Here is a 15,947-nt window from a genome sequence, read left to right as displayed (position 1 = left end):
TTTTCTAACTCAAGACAAAAAAGATTTACTTCAATATTTTCTTCTAAAATTTTTCTAGTAGTAATTCTTGTATTTTGACGTATGAATCATTTTATTGTCTGATATGGGAACTATATCTCAGTAAACAAATAACTACTGTGCATGTGGATATCCAGTGATACTTGCCCCATTTGTTGAAGATTATTTTTTCTTACTACTTTTGGCACATTTGTAAGAAAAAAAGAAGAACCTACTGACCACAGGTGTAAGGGTTTATTTTGGATTCCCAGTTATTTCATCATTTCATACAGGTGTCTACATTGTATTAATCACTAAAGCTTTTAGAGAAGTTTCAAAGTTAAGAAATATGAGTTCTCTGACATAAATTGCTTTTTCAGTCTGGGCTCCTTGTAATGCTGTAAGATTCTTGTAATAACTTTTAATTATCAGGGTCAGCTAACCAATTAAAAAAAAAACAGCTAGGATTCTGATACAGATATTATTTGTGAATCAATTTGGGAAGTATTGCAATTTTAGCAACATTAAGTTACCTAATCTATGTACATAAGGTGTTTTTTGTTTGTTTGTTTGTTTTAGTGACTTACAAAATACTAGGGATACAATTCCACACCTCCACCACCAGAGTTCTGTATCCTCATTCCCTCCATTGGAAGCTGCTATGGTTTCTCCAAGGTCACAGATATGGGTTAACTATTATTTCTATATCTATCTATCTATCTATCTATCTATCTATCTATCTATATTTTTGCCCATTTTTTCTATAGTCTTGTCTTCTATTCCATTTTTAAGTCACATCTATACCTATGACTACTTCTGAATGTCCTTTTTTTTCTCTCTCTCTCTCTGAGTCCTCATGGAATTGGGTTTCAGAGTCCTCTGGTCTTCCCCTAACATTTCTCCCCCTCTGTGAGTATGGACCAAAATTCTTTTGGGGATGCAGAAGGTAGGAGTTCTGGTTTCTTGAATTGCTTCTCTGCTGAACATGGGCATTTACACTTTGATCCAGCTTGTTTCTGCTTTTCCCTAGTCGGGTAAGGCTCTGAGAGGTGAGGTTCCAGGGCTAATTGTTGAGGCTGTCTACCCATGGAGTTCAGGATGGAATCACTGTAGCATCTGCAACTTGGTGTCTGTAAGGCAGTAAGTTATGAAGCAGGACAAAATGCTTAATAAATAGAAACCAGAAAATAGGAATAGAGTAGATAAGAATAGGGACTTTAGGGTGATAAAAAGCTAGAAATTCTATTTTAGGTGTGTTTCTAGCAGTCTGTGACTTTAGGGATTTTTGTCTGAGCTTGATAGTTAACATAGAGATAGGCTAAATATATTGTCTGGAAAGATGTAGTCAAAGTTGAGAATAGAACTAAAAAGCTGGATTAGGGCAGAAAGTAGCTCCCAAACTTGAAGAAAATATATAAATAAAATCAGCTGTTTACCACATCAATCTGGCCCAGAGTCCATATATATATATTCATATTTAGCACAGAAGCCTGTATAACCTCAGAGTTCCTGTCAGTCTGAGCTCGCAGTCCATGGTCACAGCTGGGAATGTTCTAGGCTGCACTCATTTCAGGATCAGTCTTCCTCATAAGGTGTCTTTGCATTTGTCTAGTTCCTTAGCTATTTTTCAGTGATGTTTTATAGCTTTTAGTGAGCAAGTCTTGCATCTCAATAAATTTTCACCTGAGTAATTTATTGTTAATGCTATTATAAACATAAATGTTTTCTTAATTTTATTTTCAGACTTTTTGTTGCGAGTTTATAGAAATACAACTGACTTTGATACATTTTGTCCTGATTATGCAACATTTCTACATTATGAGTTCTAGTTTTTTAAATTTTTTATTTATAAAAAGGAAACATTGATAAAACCATAGGATAAGAGGGGGTACAGCTTTGCACAGTTCCCACCATCAGACATCCATATCCCATCCCCTCCCCTGATAGCTCTCCTATTCTTTATCCCTGTGGGAGTATGGACCCAAGGTCATTGTGGAGTGCAGAAGGTGGAAGGTCTGGCTTCTGTAATTGCTTCCCCGCTGAACATGGGCATTGACAGGTCGATCCATACTCCCAGCTGGCCTCTCTCTTTCCTTAGTGGGGAAGGGCTCTGGGGAGGAAGAGCTCCAAAGCACATTGGTAGGGTTGTCTGTCCAGGGAAGTCTGGTCGCATCCTGCTAGCATCTGGAACCTGGTGGCAGAATGTGAGCTCAGATCTAGAGGGATGCAGAGGTCACACAGGCTCCTAAGCTAATTACGGGCCCCAGATCACATCAAATTGATGGGGTTTGCAGTCAACAATATTTATACCCCTTTCCCATATTAGGGAGCTACTCTCTTCCCTGATCCAGCTTTCTGGTCCTTTTCCCAGCCATGACATCATCTCCCCAGACAATAATTAGGATTCACCTGCATATCAGATTTCAGGCTCAGACAAAAAAAAAAAAAAAAAAAGAACTAGTATAGCTACAGGCCCTTTGAAATATAACTAAAATATGCCTACTAACTATCTACAAAATGGAGGACCCCAACACTTCATCTGCACTATTCCAGTCTTTAGGTCCATAATTGGTCAACAATTTGTTTGACTTTGTATGTTAGTTCTAATTTTTTAATGAATTCCTTAGGATTTTTACATACTCAATTACATCATCTGCAAATTGCCTTTTCCTTTCCAGTCTAAATGTTTTTAGTTCTTTTTCTTGTTTAATTACCCTGGGTGTAATAAAATTCAAAGAGTGGGCATTGTTTTCTTTCTTGTTCATGATTTAGGGAAAAGTATTTAGTTTTTTACTATCATATATGATGTTAGTTATAAATTTCATAACTCATTTTTATAGGATTAAAAAATTCACTTCTATTCCTAATTTATTGCCTTTTTTAAGCCAAAGAGTACTTACTGGATTTCATCAAAAGATTTTTCTTTTTTTTTTTTTGCCTCCAATGTTATCATTGGAGTTCAGTGCTAGCACTACAAATCCACGAATCCTGGCAGCCATTTTTTTCTCTTTTTTTTTCTTTCTATTTTATTTTCATTTGACAGGATAGAGAGAAATTGAGGGGGAAGGGTAGATAGAGAGGGAGAGAAAAAGAGAAATACCTGCACACCTGCTTCATTGATCATGAACCATCCTCCTTGCAGGTGGGGATCAAATGCTTTTTCTACATCTAAGATAACCATGTGGGTTTTTTAAAAAATATATTTTTAGACATTTTTGGTATTTATTTATTCCCTTTTGTTGCCTTTGTTGTTTTATTGTTGTAGTTATTGTTGTTGTTGTTGGATAGGATAGAGAGAAATGGAGAGAGGATGGGAAGACAGAGAGGGGGAGAGAAAGACACCTGCAGACCTGCTTCAGCGCCTGTGAAGCCACTCCCCTGGAGGTGGGGAGCAGAGGGGCTCGAAGTGGGATCCTTACACCGGTCCTTGTGCTTTGCGCCACATGCGCTTAACCCACTGCGCTACTGCCCGACCCCCGGTTTTTTTTTTTAAGATCTTTCCTTTTACATAGTATATAAAATAATTTACGTTGGGGGTCGGGCGGTAGGGCAATGGGTTAAGCGCACGTGGCGCAAAACGCAAAGACAGGCATAAGCGCAAGCACCAGCGGAAGGATCCTGGTTTGAGCCCCTGGCTTCCCACCTGCAGGGGAGTCGCTTCACAGGAGGTGAAGCAGGTCTGCAGGTGTCTCTCTTTCTTTCCCCCTCTTTGTCTTACCCTCCTCTGTCCATTTATCTCTGTCCTATCCAACAACGACGACACCAACAACTACAACCACTACTACTACAACAACAATAAAACAACAAGGGCAACAAAAGGGAAAATAAACAATAAAAAGTCTTATTTAAAAAAATAATTTACGTTGGCTGGGAGGTAGCTCATACTTTATTATGTGTAGAGCACATACTTTATTATGTGTGAATACCTGCGTTCAAGCCCTAACTACTGTGCAGGAGCACCATGCAAAGGAGAAACTTCATGGATATTCAGTGTGGTATCTTTCCTCTCTCTATCTCTTACTCCCTAATCTGTAAACGGAAAAAAAAAAAAAAACACGAGTCTGTTTGGAATGGTAGAATGCTAAACCCTAGAGAAATCTGGTAGCAGAAATAAGATAAGTAAATAAATAATAAATGTCTATGAAATACTTACTCATATGTTAAACTATCCTAGAATTCTTAGAATAAATCAAAAGTCATAACATATAACCTATTCGTATATTGCTGGATTCAGCTGTTGATTTTTTTTGTCAAAGATTTTCACAACTATAGTCATAAGGGATATTGCAGTGAGTGTGTGTGTGTGTGTGTGTGTGTGTGTGTGTGTGTGTGTGTGTGTGAGTGATAACTTTAGTTCTGGTCTCAGGGTCATTTTGGTGTCATTAAATGAGTTGGTAAGTATTCTTATATCTCCAACATTTTAGGAAAGTTTGTAAAGAATCAAATTAGTGGAGGACGAAGTGGTGGCACAACAGGTTAAGTGCACATGTTACAGTGTGCAGGACCGGGGTTCAAGGCCCTGGTCCCCACCTGCAAAGGGAAAGCTTTACAAGTGGTGAAGCAGGGTTACAGGCGTCTCTTGTTTCTTTCCCTCTCTATATCCCCCCCTTTCTCAATGTCTCTCTATCTCTATCCAATATTCAATAAAATGTTAAAAATTTAAAAAAAAATCAAATTAATTTCCCTTCTTTTCTTCTAGCGTTTGCCCTTCTTCCGTAGCCAGTCAACAGCATCAGGTTGAGCCTGATGTAAAGTTTCGAGACCTCCTTTGAATCTGGAGAGGTGGCAGTCGTTGACTATGTGGGTCATTGTCTGTAGCCGCAGGGGCAGTTCGGGTCGTCTCTGGCTCCCCAGCGATGGAACATAGCGGCGCACTGGCCATGGCCTGTTCGATAGCGATTGAGGAGGGCCCAATCATAACGTGCTAGGCCAAAGCCAGGTTGACGCTTACAGGGGTCTGTGATGAGGTGTTTGTTCTTTACCTCAGCTGACTGCCAACTCTGTTTCCAAGAGTCTGGAACAGAGAAGTTCAGTGTAGGCGTAGGGGACCAGATTGGGTGACGAGACGTCAAGCGTTGGACAGGGTGGGCGAAGATATCCGCGTATATTGGCAGGTCCGGTAGAGCATAGACGTGGGAAATGAACTTAGATGATGCCGCATCCCGACGAATATCTGGCAGGGCGATGTTGCTAAGAACTGGCAGCCATGGAACCGGGGTGGAACGGATGGTTCCAGAAATGATCCTCATGGAGGAATATAATTTGGAATCGACCAAGTGGACATGGGGGCTACGGAACCATACTGGGGCACAGTATTCTGCAGTGGAATAGCATAATGCCAGAGATGATGATCGTAGTGTGGAAGCGCTCGCGCCCCATGAGGAGCTGGCCAGTCTTGCAATGATGTGATTCCTCGCGCCCACCTTTGCTGCAGTTTTTATGAGATGTTCGTGAAATGACAGAGTGCGATCGAGAGTAACGCCAAGATAGACTGGCTGGGCTTCATGCAGGATTCTCGTATCGCCAAGCTGCACATTAAGCTCACGCGAGGCCGAGGCATGGTGTAGATGGAAAACAGATGATACCGTTTTTGCAGTGCTAGGAATTAGTCGCCATTTTTTACAGTAATCAGATATCAGAGACATGTCTTTCGTGAGTGTTTCCTCGAGGATGTCGAACTTGGATGCCTGAGTTGCACAGCAGATGTCATCGGCGTAGATGAACTTCCTTGAAGAAGTTTCTGGGAGGTCATTGATGTAAATATTAAATAGCGTAGGAGCCAGAACAGAGCCCTGGGGGAGGCCACTTGAGACAAGTCTCCATCTGCTAGACTTGTCACCCAGATGTACCCGGAATCTTCTGTTTTGGAGAAGAAACGATATAGTGTTGGCCACCCATGGGGGCAGGCATCTTGAGATCTTGACCAGGAGACCACGGTGCCAGACCGTGTCATAGGCTGCTGTGAGATCAACAAAGACAGCACCCGTCTTTAAATTCTTCTGGAATCCATTTTCAATGTAAGTTGAGAGGGCCAGGGCTTGTTCGCAGGTAGATCTTCCTGGGCGGAAACCAGCCTGGGCGGGTGATAGGAATTTCTCTGTAAGATGAGAAATACGTGACAGAAGCAGCCTCTCAAGGAGTTTGTAACACTCGGAGAGGAGAGAAATTGGTCTGTAGCTGGCGGCCAGTGTTGGGTCTTTCTTTGGTTTCAAAACCGCTATAATCTTCGCACGACGCCAAACTTTGGGCATAGACTCAGATTCCAAGATGTGGGACAGGAATGAAGCGAGTCACTTCTTTGCTGTGGGGCCCAGGTTAAGAATGAGTTCTGGGGTGATGTTATCATAGCCAGCAGCTGTTCCCGGTTTAACCCTCTTCAAAGCGTCTTCCAGTTCAGACAGTGTAAAGGGAGAGAGTTTTGGAGATGGACAAGATAACCGGAAGTGGGATGACCACTCATGGGAAATTTCTCTTTTCCAGACTGGGTCAATCTTAGCACGTCCAACTTGAGTTAGGTGACTGGCCACTGAGTTTGGAGATACGGGAGGATGGGAGATGGGAGGGGGTTGGCTACCGGCACCCAGTCTGTGAAGAAGCTTCCAGGTCTTCCTACTTGAGTGGGTGAAGTTCAGACTTTCCGTGAGTTGTTGCCAGCGGGCTTGGCGTGCTGCATCCAGGGAGGCAATGAGATGGTCAGCCACATCTGGGTCGCCCGACTCATCATACTGCTTTAGTAGTTGCTCGCATTCAGCATCAAGACAAGGCGTATAGTTAGCACATCTCCCATGAGAAATGGCTTGGGAAGCTGCTTTGAAGATGGCTTGGCGGAAGCACCTGTAGGAATCTTCAGAGGGGATAGAGTTAATTGGAATTGCAGGAATAGATTTGTTGGTAAGATCACTGAACAGACGCCAGTTTGCTTTCTGAAAGTTCCATCTTAGTTTCTCCGAGCACAGAATCAGTGGGAGCTGGAGACCAATGTGGATGATAGCTGGGCGGTGATGACTGTGCGGGAAGATCTTGAGAACTTGTCTCGTAGCGGGAAAGGCTTGGCCGTTGACTGTGCTAATCCAGCACAGGTCGGGTGACGAGTCTTTATTCCATCTAGCACTGTGAAAAGAGCCTGCCTCTTTGGGATCGTATAATAGGGAGAGGTCATTCGCTGAAGCCCAGTCGGCTAAGATAGAGCCGTCAGCACGAGTGGAGGAATATCCCCAGTCTTGGTGATGACTATTAAAGTCTCCAACGTAAACGGCTGGGTGATTCGGGCTAGGCAGGACCTCGTTATCCCATGAGGCACTGGGAGGCTTATATACGTTGACGAGCTGAATAGTTCCAATAGTAATGGAGTCGTAGAAGGTCGAAGAGGCCGTATGGTAAACGTCCGCAAGACACGATTTGGCGTAGATGGCTCGGCCATGTTTAGGATGGAGATTATAGCATATTAAATCGAATCCACTGATGGTGAATCGAACAGTTTCATCGACTGCTATATGTGTTTCTTGTAGGCAGATAACATCTGCCTGATGCTGAATTGCCAATTGCCCAATAAGAACGTGTTTGGCAAAGGACAGCCCCTCAACATTAAGTTGGAGCAGGACCAACAGCTTGAAAGCTGTCAGGAGCTGCTTGTTGCTGGCTTTGAAAGTGACTGGGATCCATGTGGATTCAGTCGGCTAGGAAGGATTGTCAGTTTCCCCAATGAATGGGTACTCACGAGATGCACCACGGGAAGGTCGATCTAATGCATCCCTTAATTAATTTAATTAATTTAATTAATTTCCCTTCAAAATATTAAAGAGACTTCACCAGTGAAGTCATTTGCACCTAACATTTTATTTGCGTGAAGTTTTAAAATGACTAACTTGACCTCTTTACTCATCATGGGCTTATTCGGATTTTTATATTTCTTCTGGCCAGTTCTGAAACTTTGTGTCTTTCCAGGAATTTGTTCTTTTCATGAACTGTATCTACTTTGTTGACATGTTTCTATAACTGGCTTTATGATGCCCTTTCTCACTTCTAAACTGAGTAATTTGTGGTTTTTGGTCAATCTAGCTAAAGATTTGTCAGTTACGTTTCTTTTTTCAAATAACAAACTTTTTGTTATATTTATTTCCTTTTTTTTTTCCTCCCCAGAACACTACTCAGTTCTGGCTTATTTTGGTACTGGCAGTTGAAGCTGGGACATCACAGCCTCAGGGATTAGACTCTTTTGCATAATCATTGTTATTTCCCCTCATTTATCTCCTCTATTATTTTTCTGTCCTTTCTTTCATTGATCTGTATAATTTTTATTATTTCCTTTCATTTGCTACTTTTGGCTTTGGCTTTTTTTTTTTTTTTCTTTTTTGCCTACAGGGTTTTTGCTGGGGTTTCGTGCCTGCATTATGAATCCACTGCTCCTGGAGGCTATTTTTTTTCCCTTTTGTTGCCCTTCTTGTTTTAGCGTTGTTGTGGTTATTATTATTGTTGTTATTGATGCCATTGTTCTTGGATAGGACAGAGAAAAATCGAGAGAGGAGGAAAGACAGAGGGGTCACTTGTGCAGTGACCCCCTTGCAGGTAGGGAGCTGGGAACTTGAAGAGTGTTCCGTAAGCCAGTCCTTGCACTTTGTGCCATGTGCGCTTAACCCACTGCGCTACTGCCTGACACCCTTGGTCTAGCTTTTTTTGATATAAAGTTAACTATTGGTTGGAATATATTTTTTTTAATGTAGGCATTTGGCTACATTGAATTTGGGGAGGAGCACAGACTATTTTTGGTCTGGAGAAAATTCAACAGTTTTATGGAAACCCACCAGTAATTATGAATTATCATATTACTTGAATGCCTTTATTTAGCTTCTGTTTCTCTGCCAGCGAAAGATCCGAACTATACTATTTAAATACATAAACTCTAGTGAGCTTTTGTTTTAGTAATGACACTTTTACCAAGAGTTTATATAAAGTTTAATTTTGAAGGGTGATTTATTCAATAATAATCATGAGACACTCTCAAATCTGTCACATGGAGTAATTCTGCAGTCTGAGAAATTGTGCTGGCATTTGCAAGCACGGCAGAAATTTAATAAACTGTCGCCAAACCGTTTGTTTGTCTGAATGCCAAAGTTTCCTTCCCCACATCACATGCAGGATCTTGCTGCCAGACAGTTATCAAAATACTCCCACAGCTGTCACAGGAGCATTGCTCAGAGAGTTACAATTGCTTTGTTCTTATTGGGCCTGTATGTCATTGCCTTTGTCACAGCTATTTGGAGAAGTATTGGAATAACCTAAATATGGGGGCCACTTGATATTAAAAGTTTGAAAAATGAGGGTATCTCAGATGTACCTGTAATTGTTTGGGTTCAGAAAGCAGCAAGAGTAGGAGGGATGACTTTTATTCTCTGTTTCTTATGTTTGAATTTTTACTGAGAGACTATCTGCAGTGTAAAACAGTGATAAGGATGTAATCATAGTCAAGAGTGAGGGAAAGAGAAAATGCTCAGAAAAGTCTAATTAGATCAATTCATTTTCATTAGATATTGAGCTGAATGATATGAGCTTTTGCCATGGCATTTAGAGATAAAATCCAATCCTTTGCACCAACGGCTGCCATGAAATTGTAGTCATTGGTTCTGAATTTGAGTTATCTACAATGACTCCAATAGGTGGGAGCCAAGTCAGGTTAAAAAAAAAGTCTAAAAGTTCTTGCTGGGGACTAGGAAGTTGCCTCAGCAGTATCCCTCGCATGCTTCAGGTTCTGGGTTTGTTCCCTTGTACTGAACGAAAACAAGAAACATAAAATCACAATAGAACATCATAAATGGTGGACCAGTGATCTAGTTTCTTTCTCTCAAAAAAAAAAAAAAAGATAACCAAGTAGATAAAGTTCTTGCATATGATACAGGAAAGGTGTTTCTTGGAAAGGAAGATCTAAGCAGCTGTGACTTTGGATCTCTGTCACAAATTCAAAGATGCAGGAATATGTATCCTTTCCTATGACTTCATTTGCACCTGTCATTTGGAGTGCACAGCTCTGCTTTGTCCTAACTCTGGTGGCCATTTTCATATTCCATACACACATACCCTTGACTAAGCGATTTCACTAGTATGAACCTCTTCTGATGCAATATACCAGTTCATGGACATGATACTCCCTAAAGTAATTATTTCATATATCCTAAGCATTCATTGGCTCTGAGTAAGAGTATGAGTAAGTAAATTATGCTTCAACTTCCTAGGGTCAAAAGAATTAAGAAGTAAAGAAATTAGGCTCTACCAAATTATAAGGGGATAGGTAGGTAAGTAGGTAGGTAGATAGATAGATAGAGCTTTTTATAAACTGTGTAGGTTATCCTTAGAGGGAGGGACACATAACTTTCATGGGGGGTGCAGAATAGAACCACAATGCAGGGGGCTGGGCAGTAGCACAGGCGTAAGGATCCCGCTTTGGGCCTCCAGCTCCCCACCTGCAGTGGGGTTGCTTCACAGGCGGTGAAGCAGGTCTGCAGGTGTCTATCTTTCTCTCCCACTCTCTGTCTTCCCCTTCTGTCTCCATTCTCTCTGTCCTACCCAACAATGACATCAATAACAACAACAATAATAACCATAACAACAATAAACAACAAGGGCAACAAAAAAGGTAAAAACAGTTTCCAGGAGCAGTGGATTTGTGGTGCAGGCACCCAGCCCCAGCAATAACCCTGGAGGCAAAAACAACAACAACAAAAAAACAAAGTGAACAGTGGACTGGGTAGGGAGGACTGTCCCAAACAAAAGATTCTGAGGAAGGAGGGGGAAGAGAGGAAGTAGGGGAGTCTTGAAGTCCTGGTGCATAGCTAGGGCCCTAATCGGGGAGTCCTGGGATTCCCAAACAAACTTGATGGGCCTAGAACTCAAATAAATCTCTCTCTTGATTGCTACTGGTCATTTCTATGGGGAACAACACAATAGACCCCTTTGTGAGCCCCTATAGGACCTTGCCCTCAACCTGGATCAACAGTGGTAGAGAATGTTCCATCTTCTGAAGGGAGGATGGACAACATACTCGATGCTATACCTGAGGAAGATGGGTCGATATTGGGGCAGCTTGGAATGTTCCTACTCATAACCACAGAATGTGAGCTCAGATCTAGAGGGATGCAGAGGTCACACAGGCTCCTAAGCTAATTATGGGCCCCAGAGCACATCAAATTGATGGGGTTTACAGTCAACAATATTTATACCCCTTTCCCATATTAGGGAGCTACTCTCTTCCCTGATCCAGCTTTCTGGTCCTTTTCCCAGCCATGACATCATCTCCCCAGACAATAATTAGGATTCACCTGCATATCAGATTTCAGGCTCAGGCAAAAAAAAAAAATAATAATAATAAAATAAAAAACCAAACAAAAAAACACTAGTATAGCTACAGGCTCTTTGAAATATAACTAAAATAGGGGGTTGGGTGGTGGCACAGTGGGTTGAGCGCATGTGGCGCAAAGCGCAGGGACCCATGTAAGAATCCCAGTTCGAGCCCCCGACTCCCCACCTGCAGGGGAGTCGCTTCACAGGTGGTGAAGCAGGTCTGTAGGTGTCTATCTTTCTCTCCTCCTCTCTGTCTTCCCCTCTTCTCTCCATTTCTCTCTGTGCTATCCAACAATAAACTACATCAACAATGGCAATAATAATAACCACAACGAGGCTGCAACAACAAGGGCAACAAAAAGGGGGAAAAATGGCCTCCAGGAGCAGTGGATTCATGGTGCAGGCACCGAGCCCAGCAATAACCCTGAAGGGAAAAAAAAAAAAAAAAAGAAAGAAAGAAATTTAACTAAAATATTCCTACTAGCTATCTACAAAGTGGAAGGCTCCCCAATACTTCATCTGCATTATTCCAGCCCTTAAGTCCATGACTGTTCAACAATTTGTTTGGCTTTGTATGTTAACTCTCTTTTCAACCACCAGGTTCCAGATGCTAGCAGGATGTGACCAGACTTCCCTGGACAGACAACCCCACCAATGTGCCTTGGAGCTCTGCTTCCCCAGAGCCCTTTCCCACTAGGGAAAGAAAGAGACACGCTGGGAGTATGGATCGACCTGTCAACATCCATGTTCAGTGGGGAAGCAATTACAGAAGCCAGGCTTTCAACCTTCTGCATCCCACAATGATCTTGGGTCCATACTCCCAGAGGGTTAAAGAATAGGAAAGCTTTCAGGGGAGGGGATGGGATACAGAGTTCTGGTGGTGGGAATTGTGTGGAGTTGTACCCCTCTTAGGCTATGGTTTAGTCAATGTTTCCTTTTATAATTTTTTTTTAAAAAAAATGCATTCCCAGTGCATGATAGTAGAAAAGGACTTAAGTTGTAAGAATTTTTTTGCATATACCTATCATGGGGATTTGATATATTATACCCATGTGTCATCCACTATACTATAAACCATTAACACCCCCCAAGAAAATTATTTAAAAAATTATTATTGGGGGTGGGGCGGTAGCGCAGCGGGTTAAGCACACATGGCGCAAAGGGCTAGGACCGAAGTAAGGACCGAAGTAAGGATCCGGGTTTGAGCCTCTGAATCCCCACCTGCAGGGGGCGGTCACTTCATAAGCGGTGAAGCAGGTCTGCAGGTGTCTGTCTTTCTCTCCCTCCTCCCCATCTACTCCACCTCTCTGTTTTATCCAACAATAACAGCAATAATAATAACCACAACAGCAATAAAAACAAGGGCAACAAAAGAAAAAAATGGCCTCCAGGAGCAGTGAATTTGTGGTGCAGGCACTGAACCCTGGCAATAACCCTGGAGGCAAAAAAAAAAAAAATTAAATAAGCATTCTGGATTGATCTCAGTTCAACCAGACTAAAGTGTTCCCTTCTAATCGATTTTTAAGAATAAATCTTGGTTTTCTTCCTGTTTATTAAAAAAGAAGGAAAGAGAGATAAGAGTGGTCTGGAAGATGATGCAGTGGATAAAGCATTAGATTCTTTTTTAAATTTTTCTTTCTTCTTTTTTTTTTAAACCAGAGCACTGCTCAGCTCTGGCTTCTGGTAGTGGGGGATTGAACTTGGGACTTTTGAGCCTCAGGCATGAGAATCTCTTTTCATAACCATTATGCTATCTACTCCTGCCCAGGCGTTGGGTTCTCAAGCATGAGGTCTCAAGTTCAATCCCTGGCAGCACATGTACTGGAGTGATGTCTGGTTCTTTCTCTCTTTCTCCTCCTATCATTCACATTAATAAATAAAATCTTTTTAATTTTTAAAAAAATATTTATTTGATAGAGACAGCCAGAAATTGAGAGGAAGGTGGAGATAGAGGAGACAGAGAGACACCTGCAACCCAGCTTCACCACTTGTGAAACTTTTCCCTGCAGGTGGGGACCGGGGGCTCGAACCTGGGTCCTTGTGCACTATAACACGTGTGCTCAACCACGTGTGTCACCACTCGGCCCCCAATAAAATCTTTAAAAGAAAAGAGAGGGGGAGTCGGCCGGTGGTGCAGTGGGTTAAGCGCATGTGGCGCAGTGGGTTAAGCGCATGTGGCGCAAAGCGCAGGGACCGGCGTAAAGATCCCGGTTCGAGCCCCCAGCTCCCCACCTGCAGGGGAGTCGCTACACGGGCGGTGAAGCAGGTCTGCAGGTGTCTATCTTTCTCTCCCCCTCTCTCTCTGTCTTCCCCTCCTCTCTCCATTTCTCTCTGTCCTATCCAACAACAAAGCAACGTCAACAATGGCAATAATGACCGCAACGAGGCTGATACAACTAGGGCAACAAAAAGGGGGAAAAATGGCCTCCAGGAGCGGTGGATTCATGGTGCAGGCACCGAGCCCAGCAATAACCCTGGAGGGAAAAAGGAAAAAAGAAAAGAGAGAAAGTAAGGAAGAAAGAGAGGAAGAAACAGAAAAGGAAGAAAGAAAAAAAGAGAAGAGAAAGGCAGAAGAAGAGAAAAAGAAAAGAAAATAAAGGACTTAAGCCAGAAAACATTTGGGGAGCAGATTTTTTTTATCAGACTTCTACCTTGGGCAAATCTCACAAGCTATTCAAACCTGAATTGCTTCTGGAAGATAAAGATTATTATGCCTACCACATAAGCAGACTGTGAGAATTAGTAAGCCTGGTTAAGTGATTGGTATATGTTCAGTATTTGTTAGTCATTATTATTAGTAACATCCATCCAACCAAATTAATTCCTTTGCTACTTGTAAATTTCACTTACTGCCCGATTGTGATTATTTATTTAGCTTACCTCATGTATGGTGAGGTGCTTTGTTTAAATATTCTAAAACACTCTGAATGTAGTTATAATAGATAAGAGCTGTGTGGAGACGAGCTAAAAGTCTGATGAAACAAAGAGACTTAAAGGGAATAATCACAAGCAAATTTGAGGAAGTAACACACGTACACAGACCATGGTATATATACACCACATACGACGGTTTGAATTAGAATCTTAAAAAGAGAAATGACCTGACAAAATGCAAACTGGATTTAAATCCAAACTCGACCAAGAACATTCACTTCCTACTCTAAAAAAAGAGGGACGTTTTTTCCACCTGCAATTGTTGTAGATACAAATCTGAGCCAAGGAAGTAAAACAACAATCCAAGCCAAGAAGTGTGCTGTTTTTTTTTTCCTTAGCTGGTACTTCCACCTGGTGGTAATGCATTATGACTACAAGTCAAAAAGCAGAGAGGGACAGGTAGGTGGACTGAATTTGTAAAAGAACCGCCGACCCCAACTTAAAAAAAAAAAAAAAAAAAAAAACTGTCTTATTTCACTTCTGCAATATTGACTAAAAGACCAATAACATCTGTTCACAACCAAAGAACTAGCCAAGCAGTGGAATTTTTTTGCAAGGACTTTCATTTTTTTCCAACATGCATCTGTTGGAAATGGATATGTGCTCCCTCACTGCTGTGGGGTATTGTGATTTCCATCTTCAACAAAAGACATAAACTAGGGTCAGGCGGTAGTGCAGCGGGTTAAGCGCATGTGGCGTAAAGCGCAAGGACCAGGTAAGGATCCTGGTTCGAACCCCCCAGCCCCCCACTTGCAGGGGAGGCGCTTCACAGGCGGTGAAGCAGGTCTGCAGGTGTCTGTCTTTCTCTCCCCCGTCTTTCCCTCCTCTCTCTATTTCTTTCTGTCCTATCTAACAATGACATCAGTAACAATAATAATAACTACAACAACAATGAAACAAGGGCAACAAAAGGGGGGGAAGCAAAAAAAAAAAAAAAGACATAAACTCGGCCCAGGATGCCTTTTTTAAAAGCATCATTTATTTATTTATTAATGAGAGAGCTAGCAGGAGAGGGAAGGAACCAGACATCACTCTGGTACGTGTGCTGCTGAGAATCAAGCTCAAGACCTCATGCTTTAAAGTCCAATGCCTTACCTACTGCGCAACCTCCCGGACCACCAGAACGTCTTTTGATATGGGTTTCTTTTTCCTTTCCTTTCCTTTTTTTTAAACTTAAGCACTCAGTTTAGGCTTAAGGTGGTGCGGGGGATTGAACCTACTACTTTGAAGCCTCAGTCCTGAGTGTCTTTGCCTAACCATTTTGCTATCTACCTCCACTATGGGCTTACTCTCTAATGGATACAGGTGACTGGTGAAGAGCTCTCTGGATTGCAAAATCCATTGCAATGCGAGTAAGTGCAATGAACAGCCAACCCAAAGTCCCACCACCGCCGGACTGGTGAGTGAAGTCGACCCCGAAAGCAGATGCACCGGGAGCTCCGCCTCCGCCATTTCTCTCCGCATATTCTCCAATAGGGCGGACTCGAACCCGTAGAGGGAGGACGGTGATGGCGTGTGCGGGGCTCTGTCACCAGAGAAGCGCCCATCTCCCTGCAGACCCCACGACTTGCAGGGTCCCAGCACTCCTCCGCCACCCTGTCCCATCGCCACCCCCACCCCCACCCCCAGCCCCTAAATCCCGACCCCGGGTGACTAATTCCCAGCGAGGTGGGAACACGCCCCCT

The sequence above is a fragment of the Erinaceus europaeus genome, chromosome 9 (assembly GCF_950295315.1).
Source record: "Erinaceus europaeus chromosome 9, mEriEur2.1, whole genome shotgun sequence".
Lineage (NCBI taxonomy): Eukaryota > Metazoa > Chordata > Mammalia > Eulipotyphla > Erinaceidae > Erinaceus > Erinaceus europaeus.
This window is presented reverse-complemented; position numbering follows the sequence as displayed.